This window comes from Camelus bactrianus, chromosome 12 (genome assembly GCF_048773025.1).
Source record: "Camelus bactrianus isolate YW-2024 breed Bactrian camel chromosome 12, ASM4877302v1, whole genome shotgun sequence".
Lineage (NCBI taxonomy): Eukaryota > Metazoa > Chordata > Mammalia > Artiodactyla > Camelidae > Camelus > Camelus bactrianus.
This window is the reverse complement of record NC_133550.1, coordinates 4,710,084-4,733,655: the sequence shown is the minus strand read 5'-3', so window position 1 is coordinate 4,733,655 and position 23,572 is coordinate 4,710,084.

The following is a 23,572-nucleotide window of genomic DNA, read 5'->3' as shown; positions in this document are numbered from 1 at the left end:
TCTGAATGATAAGTGTGTGTGAAAGCTGACCTTCAACTATCTTGTTGGGAACACAACGTTTCTTTTCACTTGCAAACTCCACACCATACATATATATTGGGAGGTACTAGCTCCAACTCTGTTTTACCGTGAAAACTGCAGGAACTTCAAACCGGCACTAGGAAACAGATTGAGAAACCAGAGTAAAAGTTTCACCTGCAATTCGTTCCCTTTGTGCTAGATGAACAAATGTCTCTCCGCATGCTCAGTTCTGAGAGAAAAGTGTGTTTGAAAGCCGCCCTTCAACTAACTTGTTGGGAACACAAAGTTTCTTTTCAGTTGCCAACTCCACTCCATACATATATATGGGGAGGTACTAGCTCCAACACGTTTTTACCGTGAAAACTGCAGGAACTTCAAAACGGCAGTAGGAAACAGACTGAGAAACCAGAGAAAAATTTCACCTGCAACCCGTTCCCTTTGTGCTAGATGAACGAAAGTTTCTCCACATGTTCAGTTCTGAGAGATATGTGTGTGTGAAAGCCGTCCTTCACCTAGCTTGTTGGGAACACAAAGTTTCTTTTCACTTGGAAACCCCACTCCATACATATATATGGGGAGGTACGAGCTCCAACTCGGTTTTACAGTGAAAACTGCAGGAACTTCAAACCGGCACTAGGAAACAGACTGAGAAACCAGAGTAAAAGTTTCTCCTGCAAAGCGTTCCCTTTGTGCTAGATGAACGAACGTCTCTCCACATGCTCAGTTCTGAGAGATAAGTGTGTGTGAAAGCCGTCCTTCATCTAGCTTGTTGGGAACACAAAGTTTCTTTTCACTTGCAAACGCCACTCCATACATATATATGGGGAGTTACGAGCTCCAACTCGGTTTTACAGTGAAAACTGCAGGAACTTCAACCCGGCACTAGGAAACATACAGAAACCAGAGTAACAGTTTCTCCTACAACCCGTTTCATTTGTGCTAGATGAAAGAAATTCTCTCCGCATGCTCAGTTCTGAGAGATAATTGTGTGTGATAGCCGCCCTTCACCTAGCTTGTTTGGAACACATAGTTTCTTTTCACTTGCAAACTCCACTCCATACATATATATGGGAGGTACTAGCTACATCTCGGGTTTACAGTGAAAAATGCAGGAACTTCAAACCGGCACTTGGAAACAGACTGAGAAACCACAGTAAAAGTTTCTCATGCAATCCTTTCCCTATTTGCTAGATGAACGAACGTCTATCCGCATGCTCAGTTCTGAGAGATAAGTGTGTGTGAAAGCCATCCTTCAACTAGCTTGTTGGGAACACAAAGTTCCTTTTCAGTTGCAAACTCCACTCCATACATATATATGGGGAGTTTGTAGCTCCAACTCGGTTTTACAGAGCAAACTGCAGGAACTTCAAACCGGCAGTAGGAAAAAGACTGAGAAACAAGAGTAAAAGTTTCTCCGGCCACCCATTCCCTTTGTGCTAGTTGAACGAACGTCTCTCCACATGCTCAGGTCTGAGAGATAATTGTGTGTGAAAGCCGCCCTTCAACTAGCTTGTTGGGAACACAAAATTTCTTTACACTTGCAAACACCACTCCATACATATATACGGGAAAGTACGAGCTCCAACTCGTTTTTACGGTGAAAACTGCAGGAACTTCAAACCGGCACTAGGAAACAGACTGAGAAACCAGAGTAAAAGTTTCTCATGCAACCCGTTCCATTTGTGCTAAATGAACGAACGTCTCTCCACATGCTCAGTTCTGAGAGATATTTGTGTGTGAAAGCCGCACTTCACCTAGCTTATTGGGAACACAAAGTTTCTTTTCACTTGCAAACTCCACTCCATACATGTATATGGGGAAGTACGAGCTCCACCTCGGTTTTACAGTGAAAACTGCAGGAACTTCAAACCGGCAGTAGGAAACAGACTGAGAAACCAGAGTAAAATTTTCTCCTGCAACCCGTTCCCTTTGTGCTAGATAAACGAACGTCTCTCCACATGCTCAGTTCAGAGAAATAATTGTGTGTGAAAGCCGTACTTCACCTAGCTTGTTGGGAACACAAAGTTTCTTTTTAGTTGCAAACTCCACTCCATACATATATATGGGGATGTACGAGCTCCAACTCGGTTTTACAGTGACAACTGCAGTAACTTCAAACCGGCTCTAGGAAACAGACTGAGAATCCAGAGAAAAAGTTTCTCCTGCAACCCGTTCCCTTTGTGCTAGATAAACGAACGTCTCTCCACATGCTCAGTTCAGAGAAATAATTGTGTGTGAAAGCCGTACTTCACCTAGCTTGTTGGGAACACAAAGTTTCTTTTCATTTGCAAACGCCACTCCATAGATATATATGGGGAGGTACTAGTTCCAACTCGGTTTTACAGTGAAAACTGCAGTAACTTCAAACCGGCACTTGGAAACAGACTGAGAAACCAGAAAAAAATTGTTTCCTGCAAACAGTTCCCTTTGTGCTAGATGAACGAACGTCTCTCCACATGCTCATTTCTGAGAGATAAGTGTGTGTGAAAGCCGTCTTTACCTAGCTTGTTGGGAACACAAAGTTTCTTTTCACTTGCAAACTCCACTCCATACATATAAATGGGGAGGTACGAGCTCCAACTCGGTTTTACTGTGAAACCGGCAGTAACTTCAAACCGGCACTAGGAAACAGACTGAGAAACCAGAGTTAAAGTTTCTCCTGCAAACCGTTCCCTTTGTGCTAGATGAACGAACGTCTCTCCATATGCTCAGTTTTGAGAGATAAGTGTGTGTGAAAGCCGCCCTTCAAATAGCTTGTTGGGAACACAAAGTTCCTTTACACTTGCAAACCCCAATGCATACAATATATGGGGTGGTACGAGCTCCAACTCGGTTTTAAAGTGAAAAATGCAGGAAATTCAAACCGGCACTAGGAAACAGACTGAGAAACCAGAGTAAAAGTTTCTTCTGCAATCCGTTCAATTTGTGCTAGATGAACGAACTTCTCTCCACATTCTCAGTTCTGAGAGATAAGTGTGTGAAAGCCGCCCTTCACCTAGCTTGTTGGGAACACAAAGTTTCTATTCAGTTGCAAATTCCACTCCATACATATATATGGGGAGCTACGAGCTCCAACTCGGTTTTACAGTGAAAACTGCAGGAACTTCAAACCGGCACTAGGAAACAGACTGAGAAACCAGAGTAAAAGTTTCACCTGCAATTCGTTCCCTTTGTGCTAGATGAACGAACGTCTCTCCACATGCTAAGTTCTGAGAGATAAGTGTGTGTGAAAGCCGGCCTTCACCTAGCTTGTTGGGAACACAAAGTTTCTTTTCAGTTGCAAACTCCACTCCATACATATATATGGGGATGTACGAGCTGCAACCCGGTTTTACATTGAAAACTGCAGTAAATTCAAACCGGCACTTGGAAACAGACTGAGAAACCGGAGTAAAATTTTCTCCTGCAACTCGTTCCCTTTGTGCTAGGTGAACGAAAGTCTCTCGGCATGCTCAGTTCTGAGAGATAAGTGTGTGTGAAAGCCGCACTACAACTAGCTTGTTGGGAACACAAAGTTTCTTTTCACTTGCAAACTCCATTCCCTTACATATATATGGGGAGGTACTAGCTACAACTCGGTTTTACAGTGAAAACTACAGGAACTTCAAACAGGCACTAGGAAACAGACTGAGAAACCAGAGAAAAATTTTCTCATTCAACGGGTACCCTTTGTGCTAGATGAACGAACGTCTCTCCACATGCTCAGTACTGAGAGATAAGTGTGTGTGAAAGCCGTCCTTCATATAGCTTGTTGGGAACACAAAGTTCCTTTTCAGTTGCAAACTCCAATTCCATACATATATATGGGGAGGTACGAGCTCCAACTCTGTTTTACAGAGAAAACTGCAGTAACATCAAACCGGCAGTAGGAAACAGACTGAGAAACCAGAGAAAAAGTTTCTCCTGCAACCCGTTCCCTTTGTGCTAGATGAACGAACGTCTCTCCACATGCTCAGTTCTGAGAGATAAGTGTGTGTGAAATCCGTCATTCACCTCGCTTTTTGGGAACACAAATTTTCTTTTCAGTTGCAAACTCCACTCCATACATATATATGGGTAGATACGAGCTCCAACTCGGTTTTACAGTGAAAAATGCAGGATCTTCAAACCAGCACTAGGAATTAGACTGAGAAACCAGAGTAAAATTTTCTCATGCAACGGGTACCCTTTGTGCTAGATGAACGGACGTCTCTCCACATGCTCAGTTCTGAGAGATAAGTGACTGTGAAAGCCGTTCTTCACGTAGCTTGTTGGGAACACACAGTTTCTTTTCAGTTGCAAACTACACTCCATACAAATATATGGGGAGGTACAAGCTCCAACTCGGTTTTACAGTGAAAACTGCAGTAACTTCTAACCGGCACTAGGAAACAGACTGAGAAACCAGAGTAAAATTTTCTCATTCAACGGGTACCCTTTGTGCTAGATGAACGAACGTCTCTCCACATGCTCAGTTCTGAGAGATAAGTGTGTGTGAAAGCCGTCCTTCAGCTAGCTTGTTGGGAACACAAAGATTCTTTTCAGTTGCAAACTCCACTCCATACAAATATATGGGTAGGTACGAGCTCCAACTCGCTTTTACAGTGAAAACTGCAGGAACTTCAAACCGGCACTAGGAAACAGACTGAGAAACCAGAGTAAAATTTTCTCCTGCAACCCGTTCCCTTTGTGCTAGATGAACGAACGTCTCTCCACATGATCAGTTCTGACAGATAAGTGTGTGTGAAAGCCGTCCTTCACCTAGATTGTTGGGTACACAAAGTTTCTTTTCAGTTGCAAACTCCAATTCCATACATATATATGGGGAGGTACGAGCTCCAACTCTGTTTTACAGAGAAAACTGCAGTAACATCAAACCGGCAGTAGGAAACAGACTGATAAACCAGAGAAAAAGTTTCTCCTGCAAACCGTTCCCTTTGTGCTAGATGAACGAACGTCTCTCCACATGCTCAGTTCTGAGAGATAAGTGTGTGTGAAATCCGTCATTCACCTCGCTTTTTGGGAACACAAATTTTCTTTTCAGATGCAAACTCCACTCCATACCTATATATGGGTAGGTACGAGCTCCAACTCGGTTTTACAGTGAAAAATGCAGGATCTTCAAACCAGCACTAGGAATTAGACTGAGATACCAGAGTAAAATTTTCTCATGCAACGGGAACCCTTTGTGCTAGATGAACGGACGTCTCTCCACATGCTCAGTTCTGAGAGATAAGTGACTGTGAAAGCCGTTCTTCACGTAGTTTGTTGGGAACACACAGTTTCTTTTCAGTTGCAAACTACAGTCCCTACAATATATGGGGAGGTACGAGCTCCAACTCGGTTTTACAGTGAAAACTGCAGTAACTTCTAACCGGCACTAGGAAACAGACTGAGAAACCAGAGTAAAAGGTTCTCCTCCAACCTTTTCCCTCTGTGCTAGATGAACGAACGTCACTCCGCATGCTCAGTTCTGAGAGATAAGTGTGTTTGAAACCCGCCCTTCACCTAGCTTTATGGGAACACAAAGTTTCTTTTCACTTGCAAACTCCATTCCCTTACATATATATGGGGAGTTACCAGCTACAACTCGGTTTTACAGTGAAAACTGCAGGAACTTCAAACAGGCACTAGGAAACAGACAGAGAAACCAGAGAAAAATTTTCTCATTCAACGGGTACCCTTTGTGCTAGATGAACGAACGTCTCTCCACATGCTCAGTTCTGAGAGATATCTGTGTGTGAAAGCCGTCCTTAACCTCGCTTGTTGGGAACACAAAGTTTCTTTTAAGTTGCAAACTCCAAACCATACATATATATGGGGAGTTACGAGCTCCAACTCGCTTTTACAGTGAAAACTGCAGGAACTTCAAACCGGCACTTGGAAACAGACTGAGAAACCAGAGTAAAAGTTTCTCCTGCAACCCGTTCTCCTTGTACTAGATGAACGAACGTCTTTCCATATGCTCAGTTCTGAGAGATAAGGGTGTGTGAAAGCCGTCCTTCACCTAGCTTGTTGGGAACACAAAGATTATTTTCAGTTGCAAACTCCAAACCATACATATATATGGGGAGGTACGACTTCCAACTCGGTTTTACAGTGAACACTGCAGGAACTTCAAAAAGACATTAGGAAAAATAATGAGAAACCAGAGTAAACGTTTCTCTTGCAAACCGTTCCCTTTGTGCTAGATGAGTGAACGTCTCTCCACATGCTCTGTTCTGAGTGATAAGTGTGTGTGAAAGCCGTCTTTCACCTAGCTTTTTGGGAACACAAATTTTCTTTTCACTTGCAAAATCCACTCCATACATATATATGGGGAGGTACTAACTACAACTCCGATTACAGTGAAAACTGCAAGAACTTCAAACCGGCACTAGGAAACAGACTGAGATACCAGAGTAAAATTTTCCCATGCAACGTGTACCCTTTGTGCTAGATGAACGAACGTCTCTCCACATGCTCAGTTCTGAGAGATAAGTTTCTGTGAAAGCCGTCTTTCACGTAGCTTGTTGGGAACACAAAGTTTCTTTTCAAATGCCAACTCCACTCCATACATATATATGGGGATTGTCGAGCTCCAACTCGGTTTTACAGTGAAAACTGCAGGAACTTCAAACCGGCACTAGGAAACAGCCTGAGAAACCAGAGTAAAAGTTTCTCCTGCAACCCGTTCCCTTTGTGTTAGATGAAAGAAAGTCTCTCCACATGCTCAATTCTGAGAGATAACTGTGTGTGAAAGCCGTACTTCACCTACCTTGTTGGGAACACAAAGTTTCTTTTCACTTGCAAACTCCATTCCCTTACATATATATGGGGAGGTACTAGCTACAACTCGGTTTTACAGTGAAAACTACAGGAACTTCAAACAGGCACTAGGAAACAGACTGAGAAACCAGAGAAAAATTTTCTCATTCAACGGGTACCCTTTGTGCTAGATGAACGAACGTCTCTCCACATGCTCAGTTCTGAGAGATAAGTGTGTGTGAAAGCCGTCCTTCACATAGCTTGTTGGGAACACAAAGTTCCTTTTCAGCTGCAAACTCCAATCCATACATATATATGGGGAGGTACGAATTCCAACTCGGTTTTACAGTGAAAACAGCAGTAAATTCAAACCGGCACTAGGAAACAGACTGAGAAACCAGAGTAAAAATTTCTCCTGCAACCCTTTCCTTTTGTGCTAGATGAACGAACGTCTCTCCGCATGCTCAGTTCTGAGAGATAAGTGTGTGTGAAAGCCGTGCTTCACCTAGCTTGTTGGGAACACAAAGATTCCTTACACTTGCAAAATCCACTCCATACATATATATGGGGTAGTACAAGCTAGAACTCTGTTTTACAGTGAAAACTGCAGGAACTTCAAACCGGCAGTAGGAAACAGACTGAGAAACCAGAGTAAAAGTTTCTCCTGCAAACCGTTCCCTTTGTGCTAGATGAACGAACGTCTCTCCACATGCTCAGTTCTGAGAGATAAGTGTGTGTGAAATCCGTCTTTCACCTCGCTTGTTGGGAACACAAATTTTCTTTTCAGTTGCAAACTCCACTCCGTACATATCTATGGGGAGGTACGAGCTCCAACTCTCTTTTACAGAGAAAAATGCAGGAACTTCAAACCGGCACTAGGAAACAGATTGAGAAACCTGAGATAAAGTTTCTCCTGCAACCCGTTCTCTTTGTGCTAGATGAACGAACGTCTCTCCACATGCTCAGTTCTGAGAGATAAGTGTGTGTGAAAGCCGTCCTTCAACTCGCTTTTTGGGAACACAAAGTTTCTTTTCAGTTTCAAACTCCACTGCATACATATATAAGGGGAGGTACGAGCTCCAACTCGGTTTTACAGTGAAAAATGCAGGATCTTCAAACCGGCACTAGGAAACAGACTGAGAAACCAGAGTAAAAGTTTATCCTGCAACGGGTTCCCTTTGTGCTAGATGAACGAACGTCTCTCCACAAGCTCAGTTCTGAGAGATAAGTGTGTGTGAAAGCCGTCCTTCACATTGCTTGTTGGGAACACAAAGTTTCTTTTAAGTTGCAAACTCCAAACCATACATATATATGGGGAGGTACGAGCTCCAACACAGTTTTACAGTGAAAACTGCAGTAACTTCAAACCATCACTAGGAAACAGACTGAGAAACAAGAGTAAAAGTTTCTCCTGCAACCCGTTCCCTTTTTGCTAGATGAACGAACGTCTCTCCACATGCTGAGTTCTGAGAGATAATTGTGTGTGAAAGCCGTCCTTCAGCTAGCTTGTTGGGAACACAAAGATACTTTTCAGTTGCAAACTCCACTCCATACATATATATGGGTAGGTACGAGCTCCAACTCGGTTTTACAGTGAAAAATGCAGGATCTTCAAACCAGCACTAGGAATTAGACTGAGAAACCAGAGTAAAATTTTCTCATGCAACGGGTACCCTTTGTGCTAGATGAACGGACGTCTCTCCACATGCTCAGTTCTGAGAGATAAGTGACTGTGAAAGCCGTTCTTCACGTAGCTTGTTGGGAACACACAGTTTCTTTTCAGTTGCAAACTACACTCCATACAAATATATGGGGAGGTACAAGCTCCAACTCGGTTTTACAGTGAAAACTGCAGTAACTTCTAACCGGCACTAGGAAACAGACTGAGAAACCAGAGTAAAATTTTCTCCTCCAAAATTTTCCCTTTGTGCTAGATGAACGAACGTCTCTCCGCAAGCTCATTTCTGAGAGATAAGTGTGTGTGAAACCCGCCCTTCACCTAGCTTTATGGGAACACAAAGTTTCTTTTCAGTTGCAAACTCCATTCCATATATATATATGGGGCGTTACCAGCTACAACTCGGTTTTACAGTGAAAACTGCAGGAACTTCAAACAGGCACTAGGAAACAGACTGAGAAACCAGAGAAAAATTTTCTCATTCAACGGGTACCCTTTGTGCTAGATGAACGAACGTCTCTCCACATGCTCAGTTCTGAGAGATAAGTGTGTGTGAAAGCCGTCCTTCAGCTAGCTTGTTGGGAACACAAAGATTCTTTTCAGTTGCAAACTCCACTCCATACAAATATATGGGTAGGTACGAGCTCCAACTCGCTTTTACAGTGAAAACTGCAGGAACTTCAAACCGGCACTAGGAAACAGACTGAGAAACCAGAGTAAAATTTTCTCCTGCAACCCGTTCCCTTTGTGCTAGATGAACGAACGTCTCTCCACATGATCAGTTCTGACAGATAAGTGTGTGTGAAAGCCGTCCTTCACCTAGATTGTTGGGTACACAAAGTTTCTTTTCAGTTGCAAACTCCAATTCCATACATATATATGGGGAGGTACGAGCTCCAACTCTGTTTTACAGAGAAAACTGCAGTAACATCAAACCGGCAGTAGGAAACAGACTGATAAACCAGAGAAAAAGTTTCTCCTGCAAACCGTTCCCTTTGTGCTAGATGAACGAACGTCTCTCCACATGCTCAGTTCTGAGAGATAAGTGTGTGTGAAATCCGTCATTCACCTCGCTTTTTGGGAACACAAATTTTCTTTTCAGATGCAAACTCCACTCCATACCTATATATGGGTAGGTACGAGCTCCAACTCGGTTTTACAGTGAAAAATGCAGGATCTTCAAACCAGCACTAGGAATTAGACTGAGATACCAGAGTAAAATTTTCTCATGCAACGGGTACCCTTTGTGCTAGATGAACGGACGTCTCTCCACATGCTCAGTTCTGAGAGATAAGTGACTGTGAAAGCCGTTCTTCACGTAGTTTGTTGGGAACACACAGTTTCTTTTCAGTTGCAAACTACAGTCCCTACAAATATATGGGGAGGTACGAGCTCCAACTCGGTTTTACAGTGAAAACTGCAGTAACTTCTAACCGGCACTAGGAAACAGACTGAGAAACCAGAGTAAAAGTTTCTCCTCCAACCTTTTCCCTCTGTGCTAGATGAACGAACGTCACTCCGCATGCTCAGTTCTGAGAGATAAGTGTGTTTGAAACCCGCCCTTCACCTAGCTTTATGGGAACACAAAGTTTCTTTTCACTTGCAAACTCCATTCCCTTACATATATATGGGGAGTTACCAGCTACAACTCGGTTTTACAGTGAAAACTGCAGGAACTTCAAACAGGCACTAGGAAACAGACAGAGAAACCAGAGAAAAATTTTCTCATTCAACGGGTACCCTTTGTGCTAGATGAACGAACGTCTCTCCACATGCTCAGTTCTGAGAGATATCTGTGTGTGAAAGCCGTCCTTAAACTCGCTTGATGGGAACACAAAGTTTCTTTTAAGTTGCAAACTCCAAACCATACATATATATGGGGAGTTACGAGCTCCAACTCGCTTTTACAGTGAAAACTGCAGGAACTTCAAACCGGCACTTGGAAACAGACTGAGAAACCAGAGTAAAAGTTTCTCCTGCAACCCGTTCTCTTTGTACTAGATGAACGAACGTCTTTCCATATGCTCAGTTCTGAGAGATAAGTGTGTGTGAAAGCCGTCCTTCACCTAGCTTGTTGGGAACACAAAGATTATTTTCAGTTGCAAACTCCAAACCATACATATATATGGGGAGGTACGACTTCCAACTCGGTTTTACAGTGAACACTGCAGGAACTTCAAAAAGACATTAGGAAAAATAATGAGAAACCAGAGTAAACGTTTCTCTTGCAAACCGTTCCCTTTGTGCTAGATGAGTGAACGTCTCTCCACATGCTCTGTTCTGAGTGATAAGTGGGTGTGAAAGCCGTCTTTCACCTAGCTTTTTGGGAACACAAATTTTCTTTTCACTTGCAAACTCCATTCCCTTACATATATATGGGGAGTTACCAGCTACAACTCGGTTTTACAGTGAAAACTGCAAGAACTTCAAACCGGCACAAGGAAACAGACTGAGATACCAGAGTAAAATTTTCCCATGCAACGTGTACCCTTTGTGCTAGATGAACGAACGTCTCTCCGCATGCTCAGTTCTGAGAGATAAGTGTGTGTGAAACCCGTGCTTCACCTAGATTGTTGGGAACACAAAGTTTCTTTTCAGTTGAAACTCCACTCCATACATATATATGGGTAGATTCTAGCTCCAACTCGGTTTTACAGTGAAAACTGCAGGAACTTCAAACCGGCAGTAGGAAACAAACTGAGAAACCAGAGTAAAAGTTTCTCCTGCAACCTTTTCCCTTTGTGCTAGATGAACGAACGTCTCTCCGCATGCTCAGTTCTGAGAGATAAGTGTGTGTGAAAGCCGTCCTTAACCTAGCTTGTTGGGAACAGAAAGTTTCTTTTCACTTGCAAACTCCGCTCCATACATATATATAGGGAGGGACTAGCTCCAACTCGGTGTTACAGTGAAAACTGCAGGAACTTCAAAACGGCAGTTGGAAACAGACTGAGAATCCAGAGTAAAATTTCTCCTGCTACCCGTTCCCTTTGTGCTAGATGAAAGAACTTCTTTCCACATACTCACTTCTGAGAGTTAAGTGTGTGTGAAAGCCGTCCTTCACCTAGCTTGTTGGGAACACAAAGTTTCTTTTCAGTTACAAACTCCACTCCACACATATATATGGGGAGGTACTAGCTCCAAATTTATTTTACAGTGAAAACTGCAGTAAATTCAAACCGGGACTAGGAAACAACTGACAAACCAGAGTAAAATTTTCTCCTGCAACCCGTTCTATTTGTGCTAGATGAACGAACGTCTCTCCACAAGCTCAGTTCTGAGAGATAAGTGTGTGTGAAAGCCGTCCTTCACCTAGCTTGTTGGGAACACAAAGTTTCTTTTCACTTGCAAACTCCAATCCATACACATATATGGGGAGGTACTAGCTCCAAATTTATTTTACAGTGAAAAATTCAGTAACTTCAAAACGGGACTGGGAAACAGACTGAGAAAACAGAGTAAAAGTTTCTCCTGCAACCCTTTCTCTTTGTGCTAGATGAAAGAACGTCTCTCCACATGCTCAGTTCTGAGAGTTAAGTGTGTGGGAATGCCGTCCTTCACCTAGGTTGTTGGAAACACAAAGTTTCTTTTCACTTGCAAACTCCACTCCATACATATATATGGGGAGATTCTAGCTCCAAATCTCTTTTACAGTGAAAACTGCAGGAACTTCAAACCGGCATTAGGAAACAGACTGAGAAACCAGAGTAAAAGTTTCTCCTGCAACCCGTTCCATTTGTGCTAGATGAACGAACGTCTCTCCACATGCTCACTTCTGAGAGATAAGTGTGTGTGAAAGCCGTCCTTCACCTCGCTTGTTGGGAACACAAAGTTTCTTTTCAGTTGCAAACTCCACTCCATACACATATATATGGAGAAGTACGAGCTCCAACTCGCTTTTACAGAGAATACTGCAAGAACTTCAAACCGGCACTAGGAAACAGACTGAGAAACCAGAGTAAAATTTCCCCAGCAACCCGATCCCTTTGTGCTAGATGAACGAAAGTCTCTCCACATGCTCAGTTCTGAGAGATAAGTGTGTGTGAAAGACGATCTTCACCTAGCTTGTTGGGAACACAAAGTTTCTTTTCACTTGCAAAGTCCAATCCATACATATATATGGGGAGGTACTAGCTCCAAATCTGCTTTACAGTGAAAACTGCAGTAACTTCAAACCGGGACTAGGAAACAGACTGAGAAACCAGAGAAAAAGTTTCTCCTGCTACCCGTACCCTTTGTGCCAGATGAAAGAAAGTTTCTACACATGCTCAGTTCTGAGAGTTAAGTGTGTGGGAATGCAGTCCTTCACCTAGCTTGTTGGGAACACAAAGTTTCTTTACACTTGCAAACTCCAATCCATACATATATATGGGGAGGTACTAGCTCCAACACGGTTTTACAGTGAAAATTGCAGGAACTTCAAACTGGCACTAGGAAACAGACTGAGAAACCACAGTAAATGTTTCTCCTGCAACCCGTTCCCTTTGTGCTAGGTGAACTAACGTCTCTCCACATGCTCAGTTCTGAGAAATAAGTGTGTGTGAAAGCCGTGCTTCACCTAGCTTGTTGGGAACACAAAGTTTCTTTTCAGTTACAAACTCCACTCCACACATATATATGGGGAGGTACGAGCTCCAACTCTGTTTTACAGTGAAAACTGCAGGAATTTCAAATCAGGACTAGGAAACAGACTGAGAAAACAGAGTAAAATTTTCTCCTGCAACCCGTTACTTTGTGCTAGATGAACGAACTTCTCTCCACATGCTCAGTTCTGAGAGATAAGTGTGTGTGAAAGCCGTCCTTCACCTCGCTTGTTGGGAACACAAAGTTTCTTTTCAGTTGCAAACTCCACTCCATACATATATATGGGGTGGTACGAGCTCCAACACAGTTTTACAGTGAAAACTGCAGGAACTTCAAACCGGCAGTAGGAAACAGACTGAGAAACCAGTGTAAAAGTTTCTCCTGCAACCCGTTCCCTTTGTGCTAGAAGAAAGAGAGTCTCTCCAAATGCTCAGTTCTGAGAGATAATTGTTTGTGAAAGCCGTCCTTCACCTAGCTTGTTGGGAACACAAAGTTTCTTTTCAGTTGCAAACTCCAATCCATACATATATATGGGGAGGTACGACTTCCAACTCGGTTTTACAGTGAAAACTGCAGGAACTTCAAACCGTCACTAGGAAAAATACTGAGAAACCAGAGTAAAATTTTCTCCTGCAAACCGTTCCATTTGTGCTAGATGAACGAACTTCTCTCCGCATGCTCAGTTCTGAGAGATAATTGTTTGTGAAAGCCGCCATTCACCTAGCTTGTTGGGAACACAAAGTTTCTTTTCAATTGCAAAATCCACTCCATAAATATATATGGGGAGGTACAAGGTACAACTCTCTTTTACAGTGAAAACTGCAGGAACTTCAAACCGGCATTAAGAAACAAACTGAGAAACCAGAGTAAAATTTTCTCCTGCAAACCGTTCCCTTTGTGCTAGATGAACGAACTTCTCTCCGCATGCTCAGTTCTGAGAGATAAGTGTGTGTGAAAGCCGTCCTTCACCTAGCTTGTTGGGAACACAAAGTTTCTTTTCACTTGCAAACTCCACTCCATACATATATATGGGGAGGTACGAGCTCCAAATCGGTTTTACAGTGAAAACTGCAGTAACTTCAAACCGGCACTAGGTAATAGACTGAGAAACCAGAGTAATAGTTTCTCCTGCATCCCGTTCCCTTTGTGCTAGATGAACGAACTTCTCTCCACATGCTCAGTTCTGAGAGATAAGTGTGTGTGAAAGCCTTCCTTCACCTTGCTTGTTGGGAACACAAAGTTTCTTTTCAGTTGCAAACTCCACTCCATACATATATATGGGGCGGTACGAGCTCCAAAACGATTTTACAGTGAAAACTGCAGGAACTTCAAACCGGCACTAGGAAACAGACTGAGAAACCAGAGTAAAAGTTTATCCTGCAAACCGTTCTCTTTGTGCTAGATGAACGAAAGTCTCTCCACATGCTCAGTTCTCAGAGATAAGTGTGTGTGAAAGCCGTCCTTCACCTAGCTTGTTGGGAACACAAAGTTACTTTTCACTTGCAAACCCCAATCCATATATATATTTCCGGAGGTACGAGCACCAACCCGGTTTTACAGTGAAAAATGCAGAGACTTCAAACCGGCATTAGGAAAAATACTGAGAAACCAGAGTAAAAGTTTCTCCTGCAACCCGTTCCCTTTGTTCTAGGTGAACGAACATCTCTCCACACGCACAGTTCTGAGAGATAAATGTGTGTGGAAGCCGTCCTTCACCTAGATTGTTGGGAACACAAAGTTTCTTTTCAGTTGCAAACTCCAATTCCATACATATATATGGGGAGGTACGAGCTCCAACTCGGTTTTACAGAGAAAACTGCAGTAACATCTAACCGGCAGGAGGAAACAGACTGAGAAACCAGAGTAAAAGTTTCTCCTGCAACCAGTTCCCTTTATGCTAGATGAACGAACGTCTCTCCGCATGCTCAGTTCTGAGAGATAAGTGTGTGTGAAAGCCGTCCTTCACCTAGCTTGTTGGGAACACAAAGTTTCTTATCACATGCCAACTCCACTCAATACATATATATGGGGTGGTACGAGCTTCAACTCGGTTTTACAGTGAAAACTGCAGGAAATTCAAACCGGCACTAGGAATCAGACTGAGTAACCAGAGTAAAAGTTTCCCTGCAACCCGTTCCCTTTGTGCTAGATGAACGAACGTCTCTCCAAATGCTCAATTCTGAGAGACAATTGTGTGTGAAAGCCGTCCTTCACCTAGCTTGTTGGGTACACAAAATTTCTTTTCAGTTGCAAACTCCACACCTTACATATATATGGGGAGGTACGAGCTCCAACATTGTTTTACATTGAAAAATGCTGTAATTTCAAACCGGCACTAGGAAACAGACTGAGAAATCACAGTAAAAGTTTCTCCTGCAAACCGTTCCCTTTGTGCTATATGAACGAACGTCTCTCCGCATGCTCAGATCTGAGAGATAAGTGTGTGAAAGCCGTCCTTCACCTAGCTTGTTGGGATCACAAAGTTTCTTTTCACTTGCAAACTCCACTCCATACATATATATGGGGAGGTACGAGCTCCAAATCGGTTTTACAGTGAAAACTGCATTAACTTCAAACCGGCACTAGGTAATAGACTGAGAAACCAGAGTAATAGTTTCTCCTGCAACCCGTTCCCTTTGTGCTAGATGAACGAACTTCTCTCCACATGCTCAGTTCTGAGAGATAAGTGTGTGTGAAAGCCTTCCTTCACCTTGCTTGTTGGGAACACAAAGTTTCTTTTCAGTTGCAAACTCCACTCCATACATATATATGGGGCGGTACGAGCTCCAAAACGATTTTACAGTGAAAACTGCAGGAACTTCAAACCGGCACTAGGAAACAGACTGAGAAACCAGAGTAAAAGTTTATCCTGCAAACCGTTCTCTTTGTGCTAGATGAACGAAAGTCTCTCCACATGCTCAGTTCTCAGAGATAAGTGTGTGTGAAAGCCGTCCTTCACCTAGCTTGTTGGGAACACAAAGTTACTTTTCACTTGCAAACCCCAATCCATATATATATTTCCGGAGGTACGAGCACCAACCCGGTTTTACAGTGAAAAATGCAGAGACTTCAAACCGGCATTAGGAAAAATACTGAGAAACCAGAGTAAAAGTTTCTCCTGCAACCCGTTCCCTTTGTTCTAGATGAACGAACATCTCTCCACATGCACAGTTCTGAGAGATAACTGTGTGTGGAAGCCGTCCTTCACCTAGATTGTTGGGAACACAAAGTTTCTTTTCAGTTGCAAACTCCAATTCCATACATATATATGGGGAGGTACGAGCTCCAACTCTGTTTTACAGAGAAAACTGCAGTAACATCTAACCGGCAGGAGGAAACAGACTGAGAAACCAGAGTAAAAGTTTCTCCTGCAACCAGTTCCCTTTGTGCTAGATGAACGAACGTCTCTCCGCATGCTCAGTTCTGAGAGATAAGTGTGTGTGAAAGCCGTACTTCACCTAGCTTGTTGGGAACACAAAGTTTCTTATCACAAGCCAACTCCACTCAATACATATATATGGGGTGGTACGAGCTCCAACTCGGTTTTACAGTGAAAACTGCAGGAAATTCAAACCGGCACTAGGAATCATACTGAGTAACCAGAGTAAAAGTTTCTCCTGCAACCCGTTCCCTTTGTGCTAGATGAACGAACGTCTCTCCAAATGCTCAATTCTGAGAGATAATTGTGTGTGAAAGCCGTCCTTCACCTAGCTTGTTGGGAACACAAAATTTCTTTTCAGTTGCAAACTCCAAACCTTACATATATATGGGGAGGTACGAGCTCCAACATTGTTTTACATTGAAAAATGCTGTAATTTCAAACCGGCACTAGGAAACAGACTGAGAAATCACAGTAAAAGTTTCTCCTGCAAACCGTTCCCTTTGTGCTATATGAACGAACGTCTCTCCGCATGCTCAGATCTGAGAGATAAGTGTGTGAAAGCCGTCCTACACCTAGCTTGTTGGGAACACAAATTTTCTTTTCACTTGCAAACTCCACTCCATACATATATATGGGGAGGTACTAGCTCCAAATCGGTTTTACATTGAAAACTGCAGGAACTTCAAACCAGCTGTAGGAAACAGACTGAGAAACCAGAGTAAAATTTCTCCTGTAACCCTTTCCCTTTGTGCTAGATGAAAGAACGTCTCTCCACATGCTCAGTTCTGAGAGATAAGTGTGTGTGAAAGCCGTATTTTACCTAGCTTGTTGGGAACAAAAAGTTTCTTTTCAGTTGCAAACTTCACTCCATACATATATATAGGGAAGTACGAGCTCCAACTCGGTTTTACAGTGAAAACTGCAGTAACTTCAAACCGGCACTAGGAAACAGACTGAGAAACCAGGGTAAAAGTATCTCCTGCAACCCTATCCCTTTGTGCCTCATGAACGAACGTCTCTCCGCATGCTCATTTCTGAGAGATAAGTGTGTGTGAAAGCCGTGCTTCACCTATCTTGTTGGAAACACAAAGATTTTTTCAATTGCAAACTCCACTCCATACATTTATATGGGGAGATTCTAGCTCCAACCCTGTTTTACAGTGAAAACTGCAGGTAATTCAAACCGGCAGTAGGAAACAGACTGAGTAACCAGAGTAAAAGTTTCTCCTGCAATCCGTTCCCTTTGTGCTAGATGAACGAAAGTCTCTCCACATGCTCAGTTCTGAGAGATAAGTGTGTGTGAAAGCCATACTTCACCTAGCTTGTTGGGAACACAAAACTTCTTTTCACTTGCAAACTCCACTCCATACATATATATGGGGAGGTACGAGCCCCAACACTGTTTTACAGTGAAAACTGCAGGAATTTCAAACCGGAACTAGGAAACATACTGAGAAAACAGAGTAAAAGTTTCTCCTGCAACACGTTCCTTTTGTGCTAGATGAACGAATGTCTCTCCACATGCTTAGTTCTGAGAGATAATTGTGTGTGAAAGCCGTCCTTCACCTAGCTTGTTGGGAACACAAAGTAGCTTTTCAGATGCAAACTCCAATCCATACATATATATGGGGAGGTACGACTTCCAACTCGGTTTTACAGTGAAAACTGCAGGAAATTCAAACCGGCACTAGGAAAAATACTGAGAAACCAGAGTAAAAGTTTCTCCAGCAAACCATTTCCTTTGTGCTAGATGAGCGAACGTCTCTCCACATGCTCAGTTCTGAGAGATAATTGTGTGTGAAAGCTGTCCTTCACCTAGATGGTTGGGAACACAAAGTTTCTTTTCACTTGCAAACTCCACTCCATACATATATATGGGGAGATTCTAGCTCCAACTCTGTTTTACAGTGAAAACTGCAGGAACTTCAAACCGGCATTAGGAAACAAACTGAGAAACCAGAGTAAAATTTTCTCCTGCAACCCATTCCATTTGTGCTAGATGAACGAAATTCTCTCCGCAAGCTCAGTTCTGAGAGAAAATTGTTTGTGAAAGCTGCCCTTCACCTAGCTTGTTGGGAACACAAAGTTTCTTTTCAATAGCAAAATCCACTCCATAAATATATATGGGGAGGTACTAGCTACAACTCTGTTTTACAGTGAAAACTGCAGGAACTTCAAACCGGCAGTAGGAAACAGACTGAGAAACCAGAGTAAAAGTTTCCCCTGCAAACCGTTCTCTTTGTGCTAGATGAACGAACGTCTCTCCACATGCTCAGTTCTGAGAGATAATTGTGTGTGAAAGCTGTCCTTCACCTAGATGGTTGGGAACACAAAGTTTCTTTTCACTTGCAAACTCCACTCCATACATATATATGGGGAGATTCTAGCTCCAACTCTGTTTTACAGTGAAAACTGCAGGAACTTCAAACCGGCATTAGGAAACAAACTGAGAAACCAGAGTAAAATTTTCTCCTGCAACCCATTCCCTTTGTGCTAGATGAACGAAATTCTCTCCGCATGCTCAGTTCTGAGAGAAAATTGTTTGTGAAAGCTGCCCTTCACCTAGCTTGTTGGGAACACAAAGTTTCTTTTCAATAGCAAAATCCACTCCATAAATATATATGGTGAGGTACTAGCTACAACTCTGTTTTACAGTGAAAACTGCAGGAACTTCAAACCGGCAGTAGGAAACAGACTGAGAAACCAGAGTAAAAGTTTCCCCTGCAAACCGTTCTCTTTGGGCTAGATGAACGAACGTCTCTCCACATGCTCAGTTCTGAGAGATAATTGTGTGTGAAAGCTGTCCTTCACCTAGATGGTTGGGAACACAAAGTTTCTTTTCACTTGCAAACTCCACTCCATACATATATATGGGGAGGTACGAGCTCCAAATCGCTTTTACAGAGAAAAATGCAGGAACATCAAACCGGCACTAGGAAACAGACTGAGAAACCTGAGTTAAAGTTTCCCTGCAAACCGTTCTGTTTGTGCTAGATGAACGAACGTCTCTCCACATGCTCAGGTCTGAGAGATAAGTGTGTGTGAAAGCCGTCCTTCATCTAGCTTGTTGGGAACACAAAGTTTTTTTTCACTTGCAAACTCCACTCCATACATATAAATGGGGAGGTATGAGCTCCAACTCGCTTTTACAGAGAAAAATGCAGGAACTTCAAACCGGCACTAGGAAACAGACTGAGAAACATGAGTTAAAGTTTCCCCTGCAAACCGTTCTCTTTGTCCTAGATGAACGAACGTCTCCCCACATGCTCAGTTCTGAGAGATAAGTGTGTGTGAAAACCGTCCTTCAACTCGCTTGTTGGGAACACAAAGTTTCTTTTCAGTTGCAAACTCCACTCCATACATATATATGGGGAGGTACGAGCTCCAACTCGGTTTTACAGTGAAAAATGAAGGGACTTCAAACAGGCACTAGGAAACAGACTGAGAAACCAGAGTAAAAGTTTCCCCTGCAAACCGTTCTCTTTGTGCTAGATGAACGAACGTCTCTCCACATGCTCAGTTCTGAGAGATAAGTTTGTGTGAAAGCCGTCCTTCACCTAGCTTGTTGGGAACACAAAGTTACTTTTCACTTGCAAACCCCACTCCATACATATATTTCCAGAGGTACGAGTACCAACCCGGTTTTACAGTGAAAAATGCAGAGACTTCAAACCGGCATTAGGATAAATACTGAGAAACCAGAGTAAAAGTTTCTCCTGCAACCCGTTCCCTTTGTGCTAGATGAACGAACGTCTCTCCGCATGCTCAGATCAGAGATAAGTGTGTGAAAGCCGTCCTTCACCTAGCTTGTTGGGAACACAAAGTTTCTTTTCACTTGCAAACTCCACTCCATACATATATATGGGGAGGTACTAGCTCCAAATCGGTTTTACATTGAAAACTGCAGGAACTTCAAACCAGCTGTAGGAAACAGACTGAGAAACCAGAGTAAAATTTCTCCTGCTACCCGTTCCCTTTGTGCTAGATGAAAGAACGTCTCTCCACATGCTCAGATCTGAGAGTTAACTGTGTGTGAAAGCCGTACTTCACCTAGCTTGTTGGGAACAAATAGTTTCTTTTCAGTTGCAAACTCCACTCCATACATATATATGGGGAAGTACGAGCTCCAACTCGGTTTTTTTCAGTGAAAACTGCAGTAACTTCAAACCGGCACTAGGAAACAGACTGAGAAACAAGGGTAAAAGTATCTCCTGCAACCCTATCCCTTTGTGCCTAATGAACGAACGTCTCTCCGCATGCTCATTTCTGAGAGATGTGTGTGAAAGCCGTGCTTCACCTATCTTGTTGGGAACACAAAGATTTTTTTCAATTGCAAACTCCACTCCATACATATATATGGGGAGATTCTAGCTCCAACTCTGTTTTACAGTGAAAACTGCAGGTAATTCAAACCGGCACTAGGAAACAGACTGAGAAACCAGAGTAAAATTTCTCCTGCAAACCATTTCCTTTGTGCTAGATGAGCGAACGTCTCTCCACATGCTCAGTTCTGAGAGATAATTGTGTGTGAAAGCTGTCCTTCACCTAGCTTGTTGGGAACACAAAGTTTCTTTTCACTTGCTAACTCCACTCCATACATATATATGGGGAGGTACGAGCTCCAACTCGGTTTTACAGTGAAAACTGCAGGAACTTCAAACCGGCACTAGGAAACAGACTGAGATACCAGAGTAAAATTTTCTCATGCAACGAGTACCCTTTGTGCTAGATGAACGAACGTCTCACCACATGCTCAGTTCTGAGATATAAGTGTCTGTGAAAGCCGTCCTTCAAGTAGCTTTTTGGGAACACAAAGTTTCTTTTCATATGCCAACTCCACTCCATACATATATATGGGGATGTACGAGCTCCAACTCGGTTTTACTGTGAAAACTTCAGGAAATTCAAACCGGCACTAGGAAAAATCCTGAGAAACCAGAGTAAAAGTTTCCCCTGCAACAAGTTCCCTTTGTGCTAGATGAACGAACGTCTCTCCACATGCTCAAATCTGAGAGATAAGTGTGTGTGAAAGCCGTCCTTCACCTAGCTTGTTGGGAACACAAAGTTTCTTTTCATTTGCAAACTCCAATCCATACATATATATGGGGAGGTACGAGCTCCAACTCTGTTTTACCGTGAAAACTGCAGTAACTTCAAACCGGCACTATGAAACTGACTGAGAAACCAGAATAAATGTTTCTCCTGCAAACCGTTCCCTTTGTGCTAGATGAACGAACGTCTCTCCGCATGCTCAGTTCTGAGGGATAAGTGTGTGTGAAAACCGTCCTTCACCTAGCTTGTTGGGAACAGAAATTTTCTTTTCACTTGCAAACTCCACTCCATACATATATATGGGGAGGTACGAGCTCCAACTCGGTTTTACAGTAAAAACTGCAGGAACTTCAAACCGGCACTAAGAAACAGACTGAGAAACCAGAGTAAAAGTTTCTCCTGCAATCCTTTCCCTTTGTGCTAGATGAACGAACGTCTCTCCGCATGCTCAGTTCTGAGAGATAAGTGTGTGTGAAAGCCGTGCTTCACCTAGATTGTTGGGAACACAAAGTTTCTTTTCACTTGCAAACTCCACTCCATACATATATATGGGGAGATTCTAGCTCCAACTCTGTTTACAGTGAAAACTGCAGGAAATTCAAACAGGCAGTAGGAAACAAACTGCGAAACCAGAGTAAAAGTTTCTCATCAAACCCGTTCCTTTGTGCTAGATGAACGAACGTCTCTCCGCATGCTCAGTTCTGAGAGATAAGTGTTTGTGAAAGCCGACCTTCACCTAGCTTGTTGGGAACACAACGTTTCTCTTCACTTGCAAAATCCACTCCTTACATATATATGGGGAGGTACAAGCTACAACTCTGTTTTACAGTGAAAACTGAAGGAACTTCAAACCGGCACTTGGAAACAGACTGAGAAAACAGAGTAAAAGTTTCTCCTGCAACCCGTTCCCTTTGTGCTAGATGAACGAACGTCTCTCCATATGCTCAGTTCTGAGAGATAAGTGTGTGTGAAATCCGTCCTTCACCTCTCTTGTTGGGAACACAAACTTTCTTTTCAGTTGCAAACTCCAATCCATACATATATATGGGGAAGTACTAGCTCCAACTCGGTTTTACAGTGAAAACTGCAGGAACATCAAAACGGCAGTAGAAAACAGACTAAGAAACCAGAGTAAAATTTCTCCTGCTAACAGGTCCCTTTGTGCTAGATGAACGAACGTCTCTCCGCATGCTCAGATCTGAGAGATAAGTGTGTGAAAGCCGTCCTTCACCTAGCTTGTTGGGAACACAAATTTTATTTCACTTGCAAACTCCACTCCATACATATATATGGGGACGTACTAGCTACAAATCGGTTTTACAGTGAAAACTGCAGGAACTTCAAACCGGCAGTAGGAAACAGACTAAGAAACCAGAGTAAAAGTTTCCCCTGCAACCCGTTCTCTTTGTGCTAGATGAACGAACGTCTCTCCACATGCTCAGTTCTGAGAGATAATTGTGTGTGAAAGCCATTCTTCACCTCGCTTGTTGGGAACACAAAGTTTCTTTTCAGTTTCAAACTCCACTCCATACATATATATGGGGAGGTATGAGCTCCAAATCGCTTTTACAGAGAAAAATGCAGGAACTTCAAATCGGCACTAGGAAACACACTGAGAAACCTGAGTTAAAGTTTCCCCTGCAAACCGTTCTCTTTGTGCTAGATGAACGAACGTCTCCACACATGCTCAGTTCTGAGAGATAAGTGTGTGTGGAAACCGTCCTTCACCTCACTTGTTGGGAACACAAAGTTTCTTTTCAGTTGCAAACTCCACTCCATACATATATATGGGGAGGTACGAGCTCCAACTCGGTTTTACAGTGAAAAATGCAGGGACTTCAAACAGGCACTAGGAAACAGACTGAGAAACCAGAGTAAAAGTTGCTCCTGCAAACCGTTCTGTTTGTGCTAGATGAACGAACGTCTCTCCACATGCTCAGTTCTGAGAGATAAGTGTGTGTGAAAGCCGTCCTTCACCTCTCTTGTTGGGAACACAAAGTTTCTTTTCACTGGCAAACTCCACTCCATACATATATATGGGGAGGTACGAGCTCCAACTCGGTTTTACAGTGAAAAATGCAGTAACATCAAACCGGCACTAGGTAATAGACTGAGAAACCAGAGTAATAGTT